We start from the raw sequence: 23690 nt of genomic DNA on the forward strand, positions 1-23690 counted from the left end.
ATGCTCTGTAACTTGCCATCCACTCTTTTGGAGTGGACGATACCTCGTTATCAGCATTCTGTCAGCACTATAGGTCCTGGGACATCCTTTCTCTCATTACTCAGCATGCATTGCTTCCGCCATTGCTTAATGAGATGCCTGCAATTAACTGAAAGGCTGCATCTCTGTTATGCCTGCATATAGAGTTTGACAGGCAGGAGCAGAGAGACAAAGGCAAAGCCCCACTTCCGGTTATCCATATAGGGGGGTTTCTGCTGCTAGAGACAAATTACACTTGGACAGAAGGGAGACCCTAGCTGCCGACACTTTTATGTTATCTAACCCCTGAAAAGTAACTCCAACTTAATTGATTTTTATAAAGGGATTTTGCACATTATCTATCGAATGAGATCAAGTACAGCGACCATTTAATTTGTATTAGGGTTCAACTCACCTGCAAACACCATGGGTTTCGCAGGCTTATGCCAGGCAGAGGCTCCACTGGCTGCTTCAGTAAATGCACAGAGTCTCCTATTTGTGCTTCCTGTACGTCCTTCATCCCAGCTATTAGATAACCTACTTGCTCAGCATATCTAGGAAGCAATGAGAGCAATATATATTCACAATTAGTGCAGATTCATCAAATTCTACAATGAATATCAGATGCAAATCTACCATAAAAGAAGGTAGCAACGGCTCTGAGACCCAGCATTGCATGTGTTCACTACAGCTATATACAGCTGACACTAGAGGGCGCTCACTGGAGACAGACTTCTACTGCTGCGGTTGGGTCCAACACTAGCTGTACATAATCACATGTCAACAGCTCCCCCTGGTGGTGGCTGCATGCAGCAAAAATAGTATTTCATCAAGTTACATTCATTTAAGTCAGAAATGCTGTGAGATTAGTCAACACTGAATTTTGGATCTAAAACTAATTTGGATCCATCAACATATATGTTGATAACTTCCCAGAGCCTAAATACCACATCAGAGAGCTCTGCTAATTGCACTGTAACAAGCTGAGAACCATCGTGCGGCCACAACAGATTTGTACTGAATGGCAATAAAAAAAACACAAAATTGTATTTTAATTTGCAGAACTTTCCATAACACAATATTGACATTTTATTTGCTTTAATAACAGAATCCCCTTTTCGCTCTGCACTCTCCTGGGCACCAAACATACAGGTATATTCATAGAAAGCAGCACCGACAGGAGCATCACTACTGGACGCAGGATTAGAGCGCCATCTAGTGGCACTAAAAGAATATTCCTAGTGTGCTAAAATGTCCATCTATTATATCCTGCACAGGGCCGTACACAATTTTAAATGCTTTGGATATTGGAAAAAATTACTTTAAAAAAATGATGAAAAAAACCTTTTAAAAAGGCACAGAAAGCAATAAGGAAAAAGCACAAACAAAAGAAGTGGTGCTGAGATGGGCCGGCTGCAGTTTATGCAGATCCTTGGGTGACAAAGTGCATGTGGGATAATCTTCACTTTTACAATTTTTTTTATCCTTGCCTTCTAAAAGCTATAAAACTTTTTTTTTCCAGTAGATTTGTTGTATCTGGGCTTTTTTTTGCAGTTAGAGCTGTAGTTTTTTTAAATATTTTCTAATCTCTTTTTATTACTTTTCTTGGTGAGGCAAAGTGAACAAAAAAAATCCAGAGATTCTGACGTTTCATCTTTTTCATTCCATCACCCACTCGATTGGATTTATACAAGATATTTTTTTTAGTTTTAACACGAACAGATGTGGTGAAGCCAAAAATGATATAACGGGAGAATTTAACTTTGCAGGCTCAGGTCACCGAAAACATACAATCTCTTTACCGCTACAGTGTAGAGTAAAATTACCAATCTGATATTAAACCCAGTTATGGGATGAGCTTCATAGTTGTACAATCATGGAAGACATGGAGGCCTTCAGTAGGATCCTTAGCTGTCAAGACAATGCCATTGCCACATAACACTCATATGATTGATGACATCACATGGCTTTATAACTGATGGGGAGCCGTACCCCTTCAAGCCTACTTATTCTCAGAAAGAGGGGGATGCTGTCTTCGCCTGCACAGCGGCACTCTAAGACTATGTGCCCACGATGCAGAAATGCTCCAGATTTTTCCTGAACGCTTCTGCATCTCCCAGGCAGAAAAAACGCATGCGGATTTTACATGTGTTTTTTTTCGGCCAGGGACAAGCGTTTGTCACACGTTTTGCACATGCGATTTCGCATGCGGGTTGTCAATCACTTTCCAAGCGATTTTAGCATCACTTGGAAAAGTGCTTGACAACTTGGTCACACTATATAAATCCATGCAATCGGCATGGATTTTATTATAGTGTGACCAAGTTAGTTAAAAAAAAAAAGAATAAAAATGGTAAAAAATAAAAAAAAATATTATACTTACCTTCCGATGGCCCCCGGTCTCCTTATCCGATGCGACCCGTCACATCACTAAATGACGTCATGGAAGGTCCTTTTAGACCGCGAGCCTCTGGGGAGCCAGGACACATCACTAAGGAGACCGGGGGCCATCAGAAGGTGAGTATAAGGTTTATTTTTTATTTTAAATTCTTTTTTTCTACAGGTACTAATGGTACCCGGGTCTGGAGGACAGTCTCCTCTTCACCAGACCCGGGTACCATCCGCACATTGAATCGCTTAATATCCACATGTAGTCATGCGGATATTAAGCGATTCAATGCACGTCAATGGCAGCAAAAACGCTGCATGTCCGCAAAATAATTGGTAGTGCTGCGGATTTTTCCGCAATCATAATCCGCAGCGGAAATTTCCGCAGCATGTATACAGCACATGCGGATTATCATTGGGGAACATTGCAGACCTTCTACCAAGTGTTTTTTAAGCGTTTCTGCGATGGAATTACCGCTGCGGAAATGCTTAAAAAATGCACAGTGGGCACACAGCCTTACGCGGTGAAATGAGCTGCATCTGGATCTCGTCCACCTAAAGGGACTGTCCGCACAAAAGGACTGTTCAAACTAAGTCCCAACTCTCGGTGCTTCATGACGGGGCCAATCATTTATATACACTTTCCCACCTGCTTGTTTTCCCTCTATCCACACCCTCCTCTTCTTTGATTGACAGCTCTGGCTTCATAAAACCAGAGAAGGAAGGAGACATTGGTAAAACAAGCAGGTGGGAAGGTGTATATAAATGATTGGCCCACACCGTGATCCACGGAGCGCTTGTACTTGGTTTCAACAGTCATTCTGTGCTGACAGTCCCTTTAAAATCAGTGTTTCCCAAACTCCAGTCCTCACGGCCCCCCACAGGTCATGTCTTCAGGATTTCCATAGTATTGCACAGGTGAGAGAATTCCTGATTCTTTGATGATACTTTCATCACATGGGTAATACTGAGGAAATCCTGAAAACCTGACCTGTTGGGGGCCATGAGGACTGGAGTTTGGGAAACACTGCTTTAAATGGAGCGGTGCTGCAGTTTTATTATTCAGCGATTAGCAGGATCCCCCAACAATTTCTTAAGCAATGAGAAAATGCAGTCCCTAATGATGTCCTCTGACAATAAGCGGATCACGGACAGCAGATGCATTGGGTTCTGCATTTCTTGGAGAATGGGATGAGGCAGCTTCTGTCTCCTCAGTGATACAATCAGGAAGGAGATGCAGCGTGAGACAATCCCTGTCTAGATCTTTGATCTGATCATCAATACAGAGGGCTGATTGGTGAAGACAGAGGGAAAGGCTAATAAAATTATAAAAAAAAATTAGTTTTTCGGCTGGGGTCAATATGCCAACCTCATTGACTTCATAGCACATGCCAGAGTGGGCAGACACGATTTTATTGCCTTTACACACATCACCTCCACACAGGGCGATGCTGGCTACGACGCCTCTGTAGTGATCAAACGTTGAGTCAAGCAGCAGGGCTTTAACCCCTTAAGCCCCGAGGGTGGTTTGCACGTTAATGACCAGGCCAATTTTTACAATTCTGACCACTGTCACTTTATGAGGTAATTACTCTGGAATGCTTCAACGGATCCCCCTGATTCTGAGACTGTTTTTTCGTGACATATTGTACTTCATGATAGTGGTAAAATTTCTTCGATATCTCTTGAGTTTATTTGTGAAAAAAATGGAAATTTGGCGAAAATTTAGAAAATTTTTCAATTTTCAAAATTTGAATTTTTATGCCCTTAAATCAGAGAGATATGTCACACAAAAGAGTTAATAAATAACATTTCCCACATGTCTACTTTACATCAGCTCAATTTTGGAACCAAAATTTTTTTTTGTTAGGGAGCTATAAGGGTTAAAAGTTGACCAGCGATTTCTCATTTTTCCAACAAAATTTACAAAACCATTTTTTTAGGGACCACATCACATTTGAAGTCACTTTGAGAGGTCTTTATGACAGAAAATACCCAAAAGTGACACCATTCTAAAAACTGCACCCCTCATGGTGCTCAAAACCACATTCAAGAAGTTTATTAACCCTTCAGGTGCTTCACAGGAATTTTTTGAATGTGGAAGAAAAAAATGAACATTTAACTTTTTTCACAAAAATGTTACTTTAGACCCAATTTTTTTTATTTTCACAGGGGTAACAAGAAAAAATGGACCCCAAAATTTGTTGTGCAATTTCCCCTGGGCACGAAGATACCCAATATGTGGGGAAAAAACACTGTTTGGGCGCACTTCAGGGCTCGGAAAGGAAGGAGCGCCATTTGACTTTTTGATTGTAAAATTTGCTTGAATAATTAGCGAACGCCATGTTGTGTTTGGAGAGCCCCTGTGTGCCCAAACATTGGAGCTCCCCCAAAAGTGACCCCATTTTGGAAACTAGACCCCCCAAGGCACCTATCTAGATGCATAGTGAGCACTTGAAACCCCCAGGTGCTTCACAAATTGATTCATAAAAATGAAAAAGTGAAAAAAAAAACACTTTTTCATTTTTATGAATCAATTTGTGAAGCACCTGGGGGTTCCAAGTGCTCACTATGCATCTACATAGGTGCCTTGGGGGGTCTAGTTTCCAAAATGGGGTCACTTGTGGGGGAGCTCCAATGTTTGGGCACACAGGGGCTCTCCAAACGCAACATGGTGTCCGCTAACAATTTGAGCCGACAATTTGTTAGCGGATACCATGTTGTTGCATTTGGAGAGTCCCTCTGTGCCCAAACATTGGAGCTCCCCCACAAGTGACCCCATTTTGGAAATTAGACCCCCCAAGGCACCTATATAGATGTAACAGTTTTATAGGTCAGGTTGTTCCGGACGTGGCGATACCAAATATATGTACTTTTATTGTATTTTTTTTTGTTTTTTTATAATAATATTTATTGATGGGTACATTATATTTTTATTTTTGGTGGATTATTTTTTTTATTTATTTTTTTATATTTTTGCAATTTTTTTTTTTTTTTTCCACTTTCTGAAAGTTTATATACTTTTTTACTTTGTCCCACTCTGGGACTTTCACTTTTTTTATTCTGATCGCCTGCATGGCACAGGAATGCAGCACCATCCCTGTGCCATGCAGGCTGTCAGAGCTGGAAAGGGAGAAGATTGTTTGGAGATGCACTGCGCATGTCCAAACAATCTTCCTGCTGTCTGGTGACCCGGATGTTGTCATGACGACATCGGGTCGTCATGGCAACACCCGGAAAGCCTTTGCAGACAGCGCTGGAAGCCGGAAGAGGAGGTGAGTATCTGCGATCACCTCCCCTTGCCCCCGCAATGCTGCGATCGACTTCGATCAACTTCGATCGCAGCATCGCGGGGGTTAATGTGCTGGGAGCGGTGCAGGACCGCTCCCTGCACATAGTATCGGGTGTCAGCTGTGACAATCAGCTGACAGCCGGCGGCGATCGCGCCCGCACAGCCTGTGTGCGCGTGCGATCTCCATGACGTACTAATACGGGTCTGGCTCTTAAGTCCCAGGGCACAGACGTGTATTAGTACGTCAGATGTTGTTAAGGGGTTAAGAGGGCTGCCCTTTTCAATCTTGGGACTAAAACACAAAAATAAGACATCCTGTTAAGGGGTATAAAGGTAAGTAAACCACTTTCAGTCCAGGGTGATGAATTCCAAAAGACAAAGTTTATTCCGCCATCACATAACGTTTCGACCTGTTATAGGTCTTTATCAAGGATATACAAAGACATACAGGGATACTGATCCCCTTTAAGGAAAATCAGTGGCCAGAACCCTTTAAATTCCCCTTAAATGGTCCAAAACTGAAACTGTGGTAACAATAGAATCCACTTAGGGTTCAGCAAACTTACAGTCAAGGGTTTGATAAAATTATCTACACCCTTGTGTCTCCGGAAATCATAGCGTACGTTCACGTGCTGAAAATGCCGACCAGTGCTGCAGTGAGCAGAGGTCCACAGCTTGTGACACTCCTGCTGTAGTGAAACTACAGGTCCCAGCAGGCTGACGGTCTCTCAACAAGAAATGCTGGGAGCCGCAGTTTCACAAATAGTGCTAGAGGATCCATGTCAGAAATATGAGGCTGCCACTAGGGTTTCTCCCACAAATACAGTACAGACAAAAAGTTTGGACACACCTTCTCATTTAAAGATTTTTCTGTATTTTCATGACTATGAAAATTGTACATTCACACTGAAGGCATCAAAACTATGAATTAACACATGTGGAATTATATACTTAACAAAAAAGTGTGAAACAACTGAAAATATGTCTCGTATTCTAGGTTCTTCAAAGTAGCCACCTTTTGCTTTGATGACTGCTTTGCACACTCTTGGCATTCTCTTGATGAGCTTCAAGAGGTAGTCACTGGAAATGGTCTTCCAACAATCTTGAAGGAGTTCCCAGAGATGCTTAGCACTTGTTCGCCCTTTTGCCTTCACTCTGCGGTCCAGCTCACCCCAAACCATCTCGATTGGGTTCAGGTCTAGTGACTGTGGAGGCCAGGTCATCTGGCGTAGCACCCCATCACTCTCCTTCTTGGTCAAATAGCCCTTACACAGCCTGGAGGTGTGTTTGGAGTCATCGTCCTGTTGAAAAATAAATGATGGTCCAACTAAACGCAAACCGGATGGAATAGCATGCAGCTGCAAGATGCTGTGGTAGCCAGGCTGGCTCAGTATGCCTTCAATTTTGAATAAATCCCCAACAGTGTCACCAGCAAAGCACCCCCACACCATCATACCTCCTCCTCCATGCTTCACGGTGGGAACCAGGCATGTAGAGTCCATCCGTTCACCTTTTCTGCGTCACACAAAAACACGGTGGTTGGTATCAAAGATCTCAAATTTGGACTCATCAGACCAAAGCATAGATTTCCACTGGTCTAATGTCCATTCCTTGTGTTCTTTAGCCTAAACAAGTCTCTTCTGCTTGTTGCCTGTCCTTAGTAGTGGTTTCCAAGCAGCTATTTTACCATGAAGGCCTGCTGCACAAAGTCTCCTCTTAACAGCTGTTGAAGAGATGTGTCTGCTGCGAGAACTCTGTCTGGCATTGATCTGGTCTCTAATCTGAGCTGCTGTTAACCTGCGATTTCTGAGGCTGGTGACTCGGATAAACTTATCCTCAGAAGCAGAGGTGACTCTTGGTCTTCCTTTCCTGGGGCGGTCCTCATGTGAGCCAGTTTCTTTGTAGCGCTTGATGGTTTTTGCAACTGCACTTGGGGACACTTTCAAAGTTTTCCCAATTTTTCGCACCGACTGACCTTCATTTCTTAAAGTAATGATGGCCACTCGTTTTTCTTTACTTAGAATTTGTATTATGGCAAGCAAAAAGCAGCTAACAGTCTATTCAGTAGGACTATCAGCTGTGTATCCACCTGACTTCTGCACAACACAACTGTTGGTCCCAACCCCATTTATAAGGCAAGAAATCCCACTTATTAAACCTGACAGGCAGAGGCGTACATAGGAATCATGGGGCCCCATAGCAGAAGTTCTAATCGGGCCCCCCCTCTACACCCACCCAAAAAAAGGTAAATAATTGTCAGGGTCACAGAAGAGCAGATCTCACAACCTTTAGCCTTTACATAGTAATTTTCCTCCTGTTGACGTCCTAGGTTCCTCTTTCATTGCCCCATAAAGTGTGCTGACAGCAAAATCGCACAAAAATCATCAATGGAAAACAAATTTATTAACCAATGAAGGAATGGATTTGGAGTCACCCCCAAAATGAAAGTGGAAAAACACACTACAGGCTGATCCAACTTTGATATAATGTCCTTAAAACAAGTCAAAATGAGGCTCAGTATTGTGTGTGGCCTCCACGTGCCTGTATGACCTCCCTACAACGCCTGGGCATGCTCCTGATGAGGTTGCGGATGGTCTCCTGTGAGATCTCCTCTCAGACCTTGACTAAAGCATCCGCCAACTCCTGGACAGTCTATGGTGTAATGTGATGTTGGTGGATGGAGCGAGACATGATGTCCCAGATGTGCTCAATCGGATTCAGCTCTGGGGAACAGGCGGGCCAGTCCATAGCTTCAGTGCCTTCATCTTGCAGGAACTGCTGACACACTCCAGCCTCATGAGGTCTGGCATTGTCCTGCATTAGGAGGAACCCAGGGCCAATCGCACCAGCATATGGTCTCACAAGGGGTCTGAGGATCTCATCTCGGTACCTAATGGAAATCAGGCTACCTCTGGCGAGCACATGGAGGGTTGTGCGGCCCTCCAAAGAAATGCCACCCCACACCATTACTGACCCACTGACAAACAGGTCATGCTGAAGGATGTTGCAGGCACCAGATCGATCTCCACGACGTCTCCAGACTCTATCACGTCTGTCACATGTGCTCAGTGTGAACCTGCTTTCATCTGTGAAGAGCACAGGGAGCTAGTGGCGACTTTGCCAATCCTGGTGTTCTGTCGCAAATGCCAAGCTTCCTGCACGGTGTTGGGCTGTGAGCACAACCCCCATCTGTGGACGTCGGGCCCTCATACAACCCTCATGGAGTCGGTTTCTAACCGTTTTTGCATACACATGCACATTTGTGGCCTGCTGGAGGTCATTTTGCAGGGCTCTGGCAGTGCTTCTCCTGTTCCTCATTGCACAAAGACTGAGGTAGCAGTCCTGCTGCTGGGTTGTTGCCCCCTACGGCCCCCTCCACTTCTCCTGGTGTACTGGCTTGTCTCCTGGTAGCGCCTCCAGCCTCTGGACACTACGCTGACAGACACAGCAAACCTTCTTGCCACAGCTCGCACTGATGTGCCATCCTGGATGAGCTGCACTAGCTGAGCAACTTCTGTGGAAGTGCATTGAGGTGAAGGGTACATTGCTGGAAAAGGAAGAAAAAAAAAAAAAAAAAACTCTTTAAATCTCTTAGTTTGCGAGTGTGAACGAGCTGCGTGTGTCCGGAGCGTAAGTGCGAACGAAAGTAAGTGTGTGACTTGTTTTTCAGTGACTTTGGATTCAGGGAGTTTGGAAGGGAGGACTTAGGACTGAATTCCTGACTGTATTTCATTCTTTCTTTACTTTACTTTTTACTTAATTAATCCACCTGACCTACTTATCTGATTCCCCCGTCCATACTTGATACTTAACTGATCCCCCGCCGATATCTAATTGATACACTTGCACATCCCTAATTGATCCCCGTCCATACACCTATATATAAATAATTGTGTTTTGTACTTGTATATATATACTGACTGTATCCCCATATTTAGAATGACGTCCATTTTGGCCGGAGCCGTGCAGTGTACATCTTGCGCAATGTATGCATTCCGTGAGCAACTGCTCGAGGATCCATACTGCTGCGAGAGATGTGAGCATATCGTGCACTTGGAAGCCCAAATTCTGGATCTAAGTGCTCAGATAGCGGTACTGAGGAGCATCGACAACATGGAACGGAGTTTGCTGCTCACCGAGCAGACACTCAATGGGTCAATACTGGGGGTGGAGCATAGAGGGGAAGTGCAGGCTGAACGGGCAGGGAGCTGGATAACAGTTAGGAGGGATAGAGGGAAGAAGTATAGGAAGGCTGGTTCAGAACCGGCATTATTGGAGCACGACAGATCCTCTGACCGCCGGGGGAGTGTATGCTCCAGTAATGAGGGGGGGGGGGGAGTGTAGGGCAGGCAAGACAGGTTCTGGTAGTGGGTGACTCTATTATTAGGGGGACAGACAGGGCAATCTGTCACAAAGACCGGGATCGCTGAACGGTGTGCTGCCTCCCTGGCGCTCGAGTCCGGCACATCGCGGATCGGGTTGACAGGTTACTGGGTGGGGCTGGCGAAGACCCAGCGGTCATGGTCCACATCAGCACCAATGACAAAGTGAGTGGTAGATGGAGGGTCCTTAAAAATGATTTCAGGGACCTAGGTAGGAAGCTTAGGGCAAGGACCTCCAAGGTAGTTTTCTCAGAAATACTACCAATCCCGCGAGCCACACAGGAGCGCCAACGGGAAGTTAGGGAGGTGAATAAGTGGCTAAAGAGTTGGTGCAAGGCAGAAGGGTTTGGGTTCATGGAGAACTGGGCCGACTTCGCGGTCGGCTACAGGCTCTATCGTAGGGACGTCGGCACTCCATACATGAAAATATAAGAAATATTGTATCTGGACTAATGTCACTTTGAAAAATGAAGTTTTTTTGCGCATAATTTGGCCAATTTATGTGTGCCCATCAACCATGACAAGGTCACCTTCGTATGATGGGAAACTACGCTACACTACCACTGGATATGCCACTCTTGGGCTGTAAGCCTGTATGGACAATATGTCTCTGCTTGGGCTTTTAACCTACAATGTATGGGCTGGTAGAGCTAGTTAAAACCACCTGTGACTGAATGGGAGGGACACATGGTCAGAAAAAAGGCTGTCAAACTTCTAATAGTGTGAACACGTACCTGCTGCAATGCTCCAGGAGCGGGATCCCAAAAATGATTAATAGAAAAAAGAGAGGGGTCGCTCAATGGTCTATTCGGGTGCTCTGAAGAAAAAAGTAATCTCAATTGCAAAAAGAACTTCGGCACTCCATACATGAAAATATAAGAAATATTGTATCTGGACTAATGTCACTTTGAAAAATGAAGGTTTTTTGCGCATAATTTGGCCAATTTATGTGTGCCCATCAACCACGACAAGGTCACCTTCGTATGATGGGAAACTACGCTACACTACCACTGGATATGCCACTCTTGGGCTGTAAGCCTGTATGGACAATATGTCTCTGCTTGGGCTTTTAACCTACAATGTATGGGCTGGTAGAGCTAGTTAAAACCACCTGTGACTGAATGGGAGGGACACATGGTCAGAAAAAAGGCTGTCAAACTTCTAATAGGTCACCTTCGTATGATGGGAAACTACGCGCAAAAAACCTTCATTTTTCAAAGTGACATTAGTCCAGATACAATATTTCTTATATTTTCATGTATGGAGTGCCGAAGTTCTTTTTGCAATTGAGATTACTTTTTACTTCAGAGCACCCGAATAGACCAGTGAGCGACCCCTCTCTTTTTTCTATTAATCATTTTTTGGATCCCGCTCCTGGAGCATTGCAGCAGGTACGTGTTCACACTATTAGAAGTTTGACAGCCTTTTTTCTGACCATGTGTCCCTCCCATTCAGTCACAGGTGGTTTTAACTAGCTCTACCAGCCCATACATTGTAGGTTAAAAGCCCAAGCAGAGACATATTGTCCATACAGGCTTACAGCCCAAGAGTGGCATATCCAGTGGTAGTGTAGCGTAGTTTCCCATCATACGAAGGTGACCTTGTCGTGGTTGATGGGCACACATAAATTGGCCAAATTATGCGCAAAAAACCTTCATTTTTCAAAGTGACATTAGTCCAGATACAATATTTCTTATATTTTCATGTATGGAGTGCCGAAGTTCTTTTTGCAATTGAGATTACTTTTTTCTTCAGAGCACCCGAATAGACCAGTGAGCGACCCCTCTCTTTTTTCTATTAATCATTTTTGGGATCCCGCTCCTGGAGCATTGCAGCAGGTACGTGTTCACACTATTAGAAGTTTGACAGCCTTTTTTCTGACCATGTGTCCCTCCCATTCAGTCACAGGTGGTTTTAACTAGCTCTACCAGCCCATACATTGTAGGTTAAAAGCCCAAGCAGAGACATATTGTCCATACAGGCTTACAGCCCAAGAGTGGCATATCCAGTGGTAGTGTAGCGTAGTTTCTCATCATACGAAGGTGACCTTGTCGTGGTTGATGGGCACACATAAATTGGCCAAATTATGCGCAAAAAACCTTCATTTTTCAAAGTGACATTAGTCTAGATACAATATTTCTTATATTTTCATGTATGGAGTGCCGAAGTTCTTTTTGCAATTGAGATTACTTTTTTCTTCAGAGCACCCGAATAGACCAGTGAGCGACCCCTCTCTTTTTTCTATTAATCATTTTTGGGATCCCGCTCCTGGAGCATTGCAGCAGGTACGTGTTCACACTATTAGAAGTTTGACAGCCTTTTTTCTGACCATGTGTCCCTCCCATTCAGTCACAGGTGGTTTTAACTAGCTCTACCAGCCCATACATTGTAGGTTAAAAGCCCAAGCAGAGACATATTGTCCATACAGGCTTACAGCCCAAGAGTGGCATATCCAGTGGTAGTGTAGCGTAGTTTCCCATCATACGAAGGTGACCTTGTCGTGGTTGATGGGCACACATAAATTGGCCAAATTATGCGCAAAAAACCTTCATTTTTCAAAGTGACATTAGTCCAGATACAATATTTCTTATATTTTCATGTATGGAGTGCCGAAGTTCTTTTTGCAATTGAGATTACTTTTTTCTTCAGAGCACCCGAACAGACCAGTGAGCGACCCCTCTCTTTTTTCTATTAATCATTTTTGGGATCCCGCTCCTGGAGCATTGCAGCAGGTACGTGTTCACACTATTAGAAGTTTGACAGCCTTTTTTCTGACCATGTGTCCCTCCCATTCAGTCACAGGTGGTTTTAACTAGCTCTACCAGCCCATACATTGTAGGTTAAAAGCCCAAGCAGAGACATATTGTCCATACAGGCTTACAGCCCAAGAGTGGCATATCCAGTGGTAGTGTAGCGTAGTTTCCCATCATACGAAGGTGACCTTGTCGTGGTTGATGGGCACACATAAATTGGCCAAATTATGCGCAAAAAACCTTCATTTTTCAAAGTGACATTAGTCCAGATACAATATTTCTTATATTTTCATGTATGGAGTGCCGAAGTTCTTTTTGCAATTGAGATTACTTTTTTCTTCAGAGCACCCGAATAGACCAGTGAGCGACCCCTCTCTTTTTTCTACCGTAGGGACGGGCTGCACCTCAATGGGGAGGGTGCAGCGGTGCTGGGGAAGAAGATGGCTAATAGGTTGGAGGAGTTTTTAAACTAGAGACGGTGGGGGAACCAAGGAAATAGGTGGGATGTGAGGCAAGCAAGGGGGAAGGGGAGAAGTGAATATAATGAGGGTGGAGAGGGGGGTGGGGATAGTACAGTTAGATCGTTAGAGAAGAATAGGATGCTAAATAACCCCAAAGTTTTATCTTGCATGCTGACCAACGCAAGAAGCCTGACCAATAAGGCGGATGAGCTGCAGGAGCTTATATCGGAGGAGAGGTATGACATCGTAGGTATAACAGAGACTTGGCTAGACGATAGCTACGACTGGGCGGTAAATTTATTAGATTATAGTTTATTTAGAAGGGACCAGAAACAGGGGAAAGGCGGAGGAGTCTGCTTATATGTAAAGTCATGTCTAAAACCCAGACTAAGGGAAGATATAGGAGAGGGAGAAGAGGGGGCCGAGTCCATGTGGGTAGAGATAGAGGGAACTAAAAATAATAATAAAATATTACTGGGGGTCTGCTATAAGCCACCAAATATAACAGAGGAGAATGAGAATCTGCTCTTAGGACAAATAGACAAAGTAGCAAAACATAATGAAGTGATTGTAATGGGGGATTTCAACTACCCGGATATTGACTGGGAAACAGAAACCTGTAGATCTCAGAAAGGAAAAAGGTTCTTGACAAATATTAAGGATAATTATCTCTCCCAACTAGTGCAGGAACCAACGAGAGGGAAGGCCGTGTTGGACTTAATATTGACTAATAGGCCTGATAGAATAACTGAGGTACAGATAGGGGGGCACCTAGGTAATAGCGACCATAATATTATCGACTTCAAAATGCCCTTCAGTAGGGTTATCAATAAGGGAACAGCAAAAACATTAAACTTTAGGAGGGCGAAGTTTGATCAGATGAAAGAAAACCTTCAACTTATTGACTGGGACAAAGTTCTTAATCAAAGGAATACGAATAGTAAATGGGAAACCTTCAAAAGAATTCTGAATACTCAGTGCGAAAGGTATATACCGTATGGGAATAAAAGGGCCAGAAATAAGAGGAAACCAATATGGTTGAACAAGAACGTAAAAGGGGCGTTAAATAGCAAAAAAGAGGCATTCAAGAGATTAAAACAGGAAAACAGTAAGGAGGCACTAATGTGTTACAAGGAAAAAACGAGAACCTGTAAAAAACAAATAAAAATAGCGAAGGAGGAAACAGAGAGACGTATTGCTAGGGAAAGTAGATCAAATCCCAAACTGTTCTTTACGTATATAAATAGTAAAAGGATTAAATCGGATAATATTGGACCGATAAAATGTGAGGAAGGCAAAATCATAGAGAAAGATGAGGATAAAGCTAATCTATTAAATAATTTTTTTTTGACAACTTTCACAAAGGAAATTGAACTAACAGGAGAAATGAGAAGTGACAAGCTTAATCCTCCACTAAGTATGACAAATCTAACCCAAGCTGGGGTACAGAAACGCCTCAGTAACATTAAAATAAACAAATCACCAGGACCTGATGGCATACACCCACGGGTACTAAGGGAACTAAGTAATGTGATAGACAGACCGTTATATCTTATATTTAAGGACTCTGTTGAGACTGGGTCTGTGCCACTTGATTGGCGACAGGCGAATGTGGTGCCAATATTCAAAAAGGGAGCGAAAAGTGACGCCGGAAACTATCGGCCGGTGAGTCTGACGTCCGTTGTGGGCAAAATTTTTGAAAGCTTCATTAAAGAGGCGATTACGGAGCATCTTGATGCTAATAATCTTTTAATCCCGAACCAACATGGATTCATGAGGAATCGCTCCTGCCAAACAAACCTGATTGACTTCTACGAGGAGGTTAGCTCTCGATTAGATCAATGGGAACCAGTGGATGTCATGTATCTCGACTTCTCAAAAGCGTTCGATAGCGTGCCACATAATAGGTTGGTATACAAAATGAGAATGTTGGGGCTGGGGGAAAATGTCTGCAAGTGGGTAGCTAACTGGCTAAAGGATAGAAGGCAGAGGGTGGTTATAAATGGAATATACTCAGATTGGGTAAGCGTCACTAGTGGGGTACCACAGGGGTCTGTACTAGGCCCAATGTTATTTAATATCTTTATTAACGACATAGTCAACGGGATAAATAGTAAAATATCAATATTTGCAGATGACACAAAGTTATGTAAAACAATTAATACAAAAGAGGACAGTGCAGACCTACAGAGGGATTTGGATAAGCTGGGTAGGTGGAGCATTAAATGCAAATGAGGTTTAACGAGGAGAAATGTAAGGTCATACATATGGGAAGGAAAAATGGAAGTCACCAGTACTCACTGAATGGGAAATCATTGGGGAATTCAGAGATGGAGAAGGACTTGGGCATCTTGATTGATAGCAAACTAAATTGGAGTGCCCAAAGTCAGGCCGCTGCTGTAAGGGCAAACAGGGTAATGGGATGTATCAGAAGAGGTATAGCTGCAAAGGATGAGAACATTGTTCTTCCACTGTACAAAGCACTGGTCAGACCACACTTGGAATACTGTGCTCAGTTATGGGCCCCAATATATAGAAAGGATATAAATGAGCTTGAAAAGGTACAAAGGAGAGCAACAAAATTAATAAAGGGAATGGAGGGACTGCAATACCCAGAGAGGTTGGCAAAACTAGAACTATTCAGCCTGGAAAAGAGAAGGTTGAGGGGGGACATAATAAATGTGTACAAATATGTTAGGGGACAGTATAGAGATCTTGCCAGGGATTTGTTCAAAAGGAGGGATATTACGGTAACAAGAGGGCACTCACTAAGACTGGAAGAGAAAAGGTTTCAGCACCAGCATAGGAAGGGGTTCTTTACGGTAAGAGCAGTGAGAATATGGAATTCACTGAGTGAGGAGACGGTAATGTCAGATTCACTACACCAGTTCAAGCGGGGACTGGATGCATTTCTAGATACCAGGCAGATTTCAGCATATACTTAAAAATAAAATAAAATAGTAGGTTGATACAGGGATTTATTCTGACTGCTGGTTTCAGAGTCGGGAGGGAATTTTTCCTCAGGTGAAGATTGGCCAAATCATTTGGGGTTTTTGCCCTCCTCTGGATCAACTTTAGCAATTACAGAACTAACAGGTCGAACTTGATGGACGCAAGTCTTTATTCGGCTTTACAAACTATGTAGAGTCCGTCTCATGCTACCACGAGTGTGAAAGCACAACCAACATTCAAAAGTGACCAAAACATCAGCCAGAAAGCACTGGTACTGAGATGTGGTCTGTGGTCCCCACCTGCAGAACCACTCCTTTATTGAGGGTGTCTTGATAATTGCCAATAATTCCCATCTATTGTCTATTCCATTTGCACAACAGCATGTGAAATTGATTGTCAATCAGTGTTGCTTCCTAAGTGGACAGTTTGATTTCACAGAAGTTTGATTTACTTGGAGTTATATTCTGTTGTTTAAGTGTTCCTTTTATTTTTTTGATCAGTGTGTGTATATATATATATATTTTTATTATAAAAAAATGACTGCAGCTTTAATGCTATTTATTACGTCTCAGGTAACTTTGTGACTAACTATACAGCATCAAAACTACCAAAAAGCTTAAATCTCCAATGGAAGCCGATAGCACCAGTGAGAACATAGCCTAAGCGTAATTTATAGGGAGAGGAGGACATTATTCACTCCAGTTTCCTGCACGGTAGTCTGCATTCTGTGTAAAAGAGGTAAAAGGAGAGGAGAGGAGAGGAAAATGGAGAGGAGAGGAAAAAGGAGAGGAGAGGAAAAAGGAGAGGAGAGGAGAGGAAAAAGGAGAGGAGAGGAGAGGAAAAAGGAGAGGAGAGGAAAAAGGAGAAGAGAGGAGAGGAAAAAGGAGAGGAGAGGAGAAACACGAGGAGAGCAGAAACACGAGGAGAAGAGAAGCACGAGGAGAAGAGAAGCACGAGGAAAGGAGAAACACGAGGAGAGGAGAAACACGAGGAAAGGAGAAACACAAGGAGAGGAAAGGAGAAACACAAGGAGAGGAGAGGAGAAACACGAGGAGAGGAGAAACACGAGGAGAGGAAAGGAGAGGAGAAACATTAGGAGAGGAACGGAGAGGAGAAACAAAGAAAGGAGAGGAAAAAGGAGGAGAGGAAAAAGTTGGAGAGGAGAAAGGAGAGGAGAGGAAAAAGGAGATGAGAGGAAAAAGGAGAGGAGAGAGGAGAGGAAAAAGGAGAGGAGAGAGGAGAGGAAAAAGGAGAGGAGAGGAGAAACACGAGGAGAGGAGAACACGAGGAGAGGAGAAACACGAGGAGAGGAGAAACACGAGGAGAGGAGAAACACAAGGAGAGGAGAGGAGAAACACAAGGAGAGGAGAAACACGAGGAGAGGAGAAACACGAGGAGAGGAGAAACACGAGGAAAGGAGAAACACCAGGAGAGGAGAAACACCAGGAGAGGTGAGGAGAAACACAAGGAGAGGAGAGGAGAAACACGAGGAGAGGTGAGGAGAAACACGAGAAGAGAAACACGAGGAAAGGAGAGGAGAAACACGAGGAGAAGAGAAACACGAGGAGAGGAGAAACACAAGGAGAGGAGAGGAGAAACACGAGGAGAGGAGAAACACAAGGAGAGGAGAAACACAAGGAGAGGAGAAACACAAGGAGAGGAGAAACACAAGGAGAGGAGAAACACGAGGAGAGGAGAAACACGAGAAGAGGAGAAACATGAGAAGAGGAGAAACACGAGAAGAGGAGAAACACAAGGAGAGGAGAAACACGAGGAGAGGAGAAACACGAGGAGAGGAGAAACATGAGAAGAGGAGAAACACGAGGAGAGGAGAAACACGAGGAGAGGAGAAACACGAGAGGAGAAACATGAGGAGAGGAGAAACATGAGGAGAGGAGAGGAGAAACATAAGGAGAGGAGAAACACGAGGAGAGGAGAAACACGAGGAGAGGAGAAACACGAGGAGAGGAGAGGAGAAACACGAGGAGAGGAGAAACACGAGGAGAGGAGAGGAGAAACACGAGGAGAGGAGAAACACGAGGAGAGGAGAAACACGAGGAGAGACACGAGGAGAGGAGAGGAGAAACACGAGGAGAGGAGAAACACGAGGAGAGGAGAGGAGAAACACAAGGAGAGGAGAAACACAAGGAGAGGAGAAACACGAGGAGAGGAGAAACACGAGGAGAGGAGAAACACAAGGAGAGGAGAGGAGAAACACAAGGAGAGGAGAAACACAAGGAGAGGCGAAACACAAGGAGAGGAGAAACACAAGGAGAGGAGAGACACAAGGAGAGGAGAAACACGAGGAGAGGAGAGACACGAGGAGAGGAGAAACACGAGGAGAGGAGAAACATGAGGAGAAGAGAAACATGAGGAGAGGAGAGGAGAAACACAAGGAGAGGAGAAACACGAGGAGAGGAGAAACACGAGGAGAGGAGAAACACGAGGAGAGGAGAAACATGAGGAGAGGAGAGGAGAAACACGAGGAGAGGAGAAACACGAGGAGAGGAGAGGAGAAACACGAGGAGAGGAGAAACACGAGGAGAGACACGAGGAGAGGAGAGGAGAAACACGAGGAGAGGAGAAACACGAGGAGAGGAGAGGAGAAACACAAGGAGAGGAGAGGAGAAACACAAGGAGAGGAGAAACACGAGGAGAGGAGAGGAGAAACACGAGGAGAGGAGAAACACGAGGAGAGACACGAGGAGAGGAGAGGAGAAACACGAGGAGAGGAGAAACACGAGGAGAGGAGAGGAGAAACACAAGGAGAGGAGAGGAGAAACACAAGGAGAGGAGAAACACGAGGAGAGGAGAAACACAAGGAGAGGAGAGGAGAAACACAAGGAGAGGAGAAACACAAGGAGAGGCGAAACACAAGGAGAGGAGAAACACAAGGAGAGGAGAGACACAAGGAGAGGAGAAACACGAGGAGAGGAGAGACACGAGGAGAGGAGAAACACGAGGAGAGGAGAAACACGAGGAGAAGAGAAACAGGAGGAGAGGAGAGGAGAAACACAAGGAGATGAGAAACACAAGGAGATTAGAAACACAAGGAGATGAGAAACACAAGGAGATGAGAAACACAAGGAGATGAGAGGAGAAACACGAGGAGAGTAGAGGAGAAACACGAGGAGAGGAGAGGAGAAACACGAGGAGAAGAAAGGAGAAACACGAGGAGAGGAAAGGAGAAACACGAGGAGAGGAAAGGAGAAACACGAGGAGAGGAAAGGAGAGAAGAAACGTGAGGAGAGGAAAGGAGAGGAGAAACAAAGAGAGGAGAGGAAAAAGGAGAGGAGAGGAAAAAGGAGATGAGAGAGGAGAGGAAAAAGGAGAGGAGAGAGGAGAGGAAAAAGGAGAGGAGAGAGGAGAGGAAAAAGGAGAGGCGGAACACGAGGAGAGGAGAAACACGAGGAGAGGAGAAACACAAGGAGAGGAGAAACACAAGGAGAGAAGAAACACAAGGAGAGGAGAGGAGAAACACAAGGAGAGGAGAAACACAAGGAGAGGAGAGGAGAGGAGAAACACAAGGAGAGGAGAGGAGAAACACAAGGAGAGGAGAAACACGAGGAGAGGAGAAAGACGAGGAGAGGATAAACACGAGGAGAGGAGAGTAGAAACACGAGGAGAGGAGAGGAGAAACACGAGGAGAGGACAAACACGAGGAGAGGAGAGGAGAAACACGAGGAGAGGAGAAGAAAAGCAGCGGCTGAGGTGAGGCGATGGAGATCCTTATAGCTGCAGGTAAGCCCCTGCACAACACCTCAGTGGTTCCTCTAATTCCTTCCTCCTGTCACACACAGATGCTCACTGGTGTTTACCGGGAAGGCTTCTCCTGTAAGCAGGGCCGGCCTGCACAGGTCTCTCCTGAGGGACCCACGGAGCGCAGAGCTGGGGGGTTACCCGTGAGTCCGCAGTGCGTTATTAATACCTTTTATAATACAGGCGTTGGTACGGACTCCAGGCGGAGCAAGATGGTGGTGTCCTGTGGCACCGCGTCCTCACTCCCAGCTGTACGCCAATGGCCGCATCACCAGCGGCTGCCCAAGTTTAAGGGTGCGTGACTCTTCGGACCAGCAATGCTGGCGGGGACGGTGAAGGCTGTTGGCGCGGTGAGTGGAGTGGTATGGCCGAGGGGGAGAGAGCAATAGCGACACGGTCCGACCGTCGGTCTCAGCACAAGCGGTGGCTCGCAGCTCCGACTGCCTCTGCTCACCTCACTCCTCCTCCCGCTCTCCAGGGCCTCAGGGTGATCCTCGCCGGGTTGTGCCGGCAGCGACCTGCGGTGTAGCTGCATCTCCTCTCCGTGGTCCCAGTAGATGCACGGGCGAGCTCAGGCGCGAGTCCTCAGGAAGGCCTCAGTATGGCTTCAGGTCTACAAGTAGGAAGCAAGGGTCCGGTGTTTTCTCCGGTGAGACAGTCCACAAAAGAGGGTGTCCAGGTTACGCGGCTTCTCCCTAGGATTGTCTAGGTGCTGTTTAAGAGGCTAAACCTGCTTATTTGCAGAGATGATGAGGGATTACTTGTGGAGCTCTCAACCATGCGTCCTTCTCCTTCCTCTGATAGCCACGCCCCCTCGGCGACACGAACTTTGCTGCTGTAAAATGGTCGTAGTAAGGGCTAGGGGGTCTCTCTCTCTTAAAACGGACTTGTCAGTGTTCGGAGTTCAGCATTGGACACTAGGTGTCCGGTATGAACCCCAAACTTTACAGTTCGGGTTCGCTCATCTCTACACAACACTCGTTATACTGTTGTACTAATACATTACACGTATAGTCCATGTGATTGACTATACATTCATTGTTGAGGACGCTCTTGCAGATGTGTCTACTCTCTGATGTCACTCCATCTGGAGGCTGAATCTTGAACTAAGTGCTTTTGTAATACAGGGTTTAATACTACGCTAATAAAATATATACTGCATACTGTACAATAGCTTTATGACCCCGTTACACAGTTTTTGAGCACTTGAGCTGAAGTTGTTAAAGCTCAATTGGTGTTTTGCATAGTCTGAGGGGGCTGTAGGTGTAATTCTGCCTAGATTTTGACTTCGATGTGTGTTGCGGTTACATTGGCATAATACTCTGTTCCATGTACAGTATTATGTAGAACAGAGTTTTGATTCTAAATGGACTGTAGATAAAACAGTGGGTCCTGGAACAGTACCAATACACATGCTCTGTAACTTGCCATCCACTCTTTTGGAGTGGACGATACCTCGTTATCAGCATTCTGTCAGCACTATAGGTCCTGGGACATCCTTTCTCTCATTACTCAGCATGCATTGCTTCCGCCATTGCTTAATGAGATGCCTACAATTAACTGAACGGCTGCATCTCTGTTATGCCTGCATATACAGTTTGACAGGCAGGGGCAGAGAGACAAAGGCCAAGCCCCACTTCCGGTAATCCATACAGGGGGGTTTCTGCTGCTAGAGACAAATTACACTCGGAACAGAAGGTTGACTCTATCGGCCGACACTTATGTTATCTAACCCCTGAAAAGTAACTCCAACTTAATTGATTTTTATAAAGGGATTTTGCACATTATCTATCGAATGAGATCAAGTACAGCGACCATTTAATTTGTATTAGGGTTCAACTCACCTGCAAACACCATGGGTTTCGCAGGCTTAAAGCCAGGCAGAGGCTCCACTGGCTGCTTCAGTAAATGCACAGTGTCTCCTATTTGTGCTTCCTGTACGTCCTTCATCCCAGCGATTAGATAACCTACTTGCTCAGCATATCTAGGAAACAATGAGAGCAATATATATTCACAATTAGTGCAGATTCATCAAATTCTACAATGAATATCAGATGCAAATCTACCATAAAAGAAGGTAGCAACGGCTCTGAGACCCAGCACTGCATGTGTTCACTACAGCTATATACAGCTGGCACTAGAGGGCGCTCACTGGAGACAGACTTCTACTGCTGCGGTTGGGTCCAACACTAGCTGTACATAATCACATGTCAACAGCTCCCCCTGGTGGTGGCTGCATGCAACAAAAATAGTATTTCATCTAATTACATTCATTTACCGTATTTTTCGGACTATAAGATTCACCGGACCATAAGACGCACCTAGGTTTTAGAGGAGGAAAATAAAAAAATAAAAATTTAAGCAAAAAATGTGGTCATGATGCACTTTTAAGGGGGAGGGGGTCTTCTGCTGACACTGGTATAGAGGTAATATCCCCCAATTCTGACAATATCCCCCATCCTGGTATATATGCCATCCCCCTTCCTATTATATGTGGTCCCCATCCCCATCCTGGTATGCCCAGCATCCCTCCATCCTGGTATGCATAGCACCCCTCATCCCTGTCCTGGTATGCATGGCACCCCTAATCCCTGTCCTGGTATGCATGGCACCCCTAATCCCTGTCCAAATATGCATGGTCCCCTAATCCCCATCAGGCTGAAGTGACCGCGGGGAAGGCCGCGCAGTGGTATCTGTGATCTGGCCCAGCAAGATCCCCACACACAGACTCTATCTTGATAACCATATCTTTACTTGTATACATTTTTAACACAGCAAAAAAAAAACAATAAATGACAACCGTAAATGTTCACAGTAATAACGTGTACTTATAAGCTGACCCTCACTGTCCCTACTCACACATTACCAGTCCTTTACTCCAGAAGGATGTCTCCCCCGTCGCAGGCCTGTCTGTCTCTGCAGGAAGGGGTCCCAGCCGAAGAAGACAGGAAGACAGGAACAACAAATTTCACTGAAAGAAAGGAATGCTTCGGCCTCTCGCCAGAGGACCCGCTTACAGTCTCTCTGATCCCGATAGCAGCTTTGGTGGATCCCTTATGTAGTCCACACTCCAGTAGCAGGGAGTGTAATAGCTGTATCCCTCAGCAGTGAAGAAGCTGGGGAAGGCTCTGAGGATAAGGTGTCAGATAAAAGAAATCACGTTGAGAGTCTCTCCTGCGTCACACACGAGGGCCTGCACACAGTCCTGGCTCTTTTCACAGACAACAATAGACTCTTCGCGCGCTTTTTCCTGCTTCCCACTTTGGTCACGTGACTCTCTAGGGCGGGACACAGGAGGCTCAGTCTTTTTCTCTGTCATTACACCCTGCGCAGGTGCAACCTCTGGCCACAAGGTGGCAACACCATCCTGCGTAATCATTTCTGTAACAGGCTCTATTTCTATTATCACAGAACAGCCAGAGCCGGCCAGCTCACTACAAGGCTGCACAATAAAAAAAAATAAACACTCATACTCACCTTTCTTCTCTCCTCCATCGCTGTGTCCGGTCTGCCTGTACTGACCTCTCCATGTGAGCCGCGCATGACGTCACTGCCATGCGCGGCTCATAAGGACAGATCAGCTGCCGGAAGTCACTACTCCCCACGCCGGGTCTGTGTGCGCGGGGAGCAGTGACTTCACTCTCCTTCCTAGCTGTCACACAGCGGAGTCACAGCGCTGCGGCTG

The 23690-nt window shown here is 45.1% G+C and overlaps 1 long non-coding RNA gene across 1 annotated transcript; it reads right to left on the minus strand.

Annotated features, from left to right (window-relative positions):
* Positions 1 to 439: 439 nt before the first annotated feature.
* LOC141160924 (uncharacterized) lies at positions 440 to 22956 on the minus strand. The gene is made up of 3 exons (XR_012250576.1): positions 22865 to 22956; positions 21850 to 21989; positions 440 to 572 (listed from the first exon to the last, which is right to left on the minus strand). It is a non-coding gene; the product is annotated as an uncharacterized lncRNA (long non-coding RNA).
* Between the last annotated feature and the right edge of the window lie 734 nt (positions 22957 to 23690).

Source organism: Phyllobates terribilis, unplaced genomic scaffold (assembly GCF_046119375.1).
Source record: "Phyllobates terribilis strain yellow unplaced genomic scaffold, ASM4611937v1 Scaffold_9__5_contigs__length_417890890, whole genome shotgun sequence".
Classification (NCBI taxonomy): domain Eukaryota; kingdom Metazoa; phylum Chordata; class Amphibia; order Anura; family Dendrobatidae; genus Phyllobates; species Phyllobates terribilis.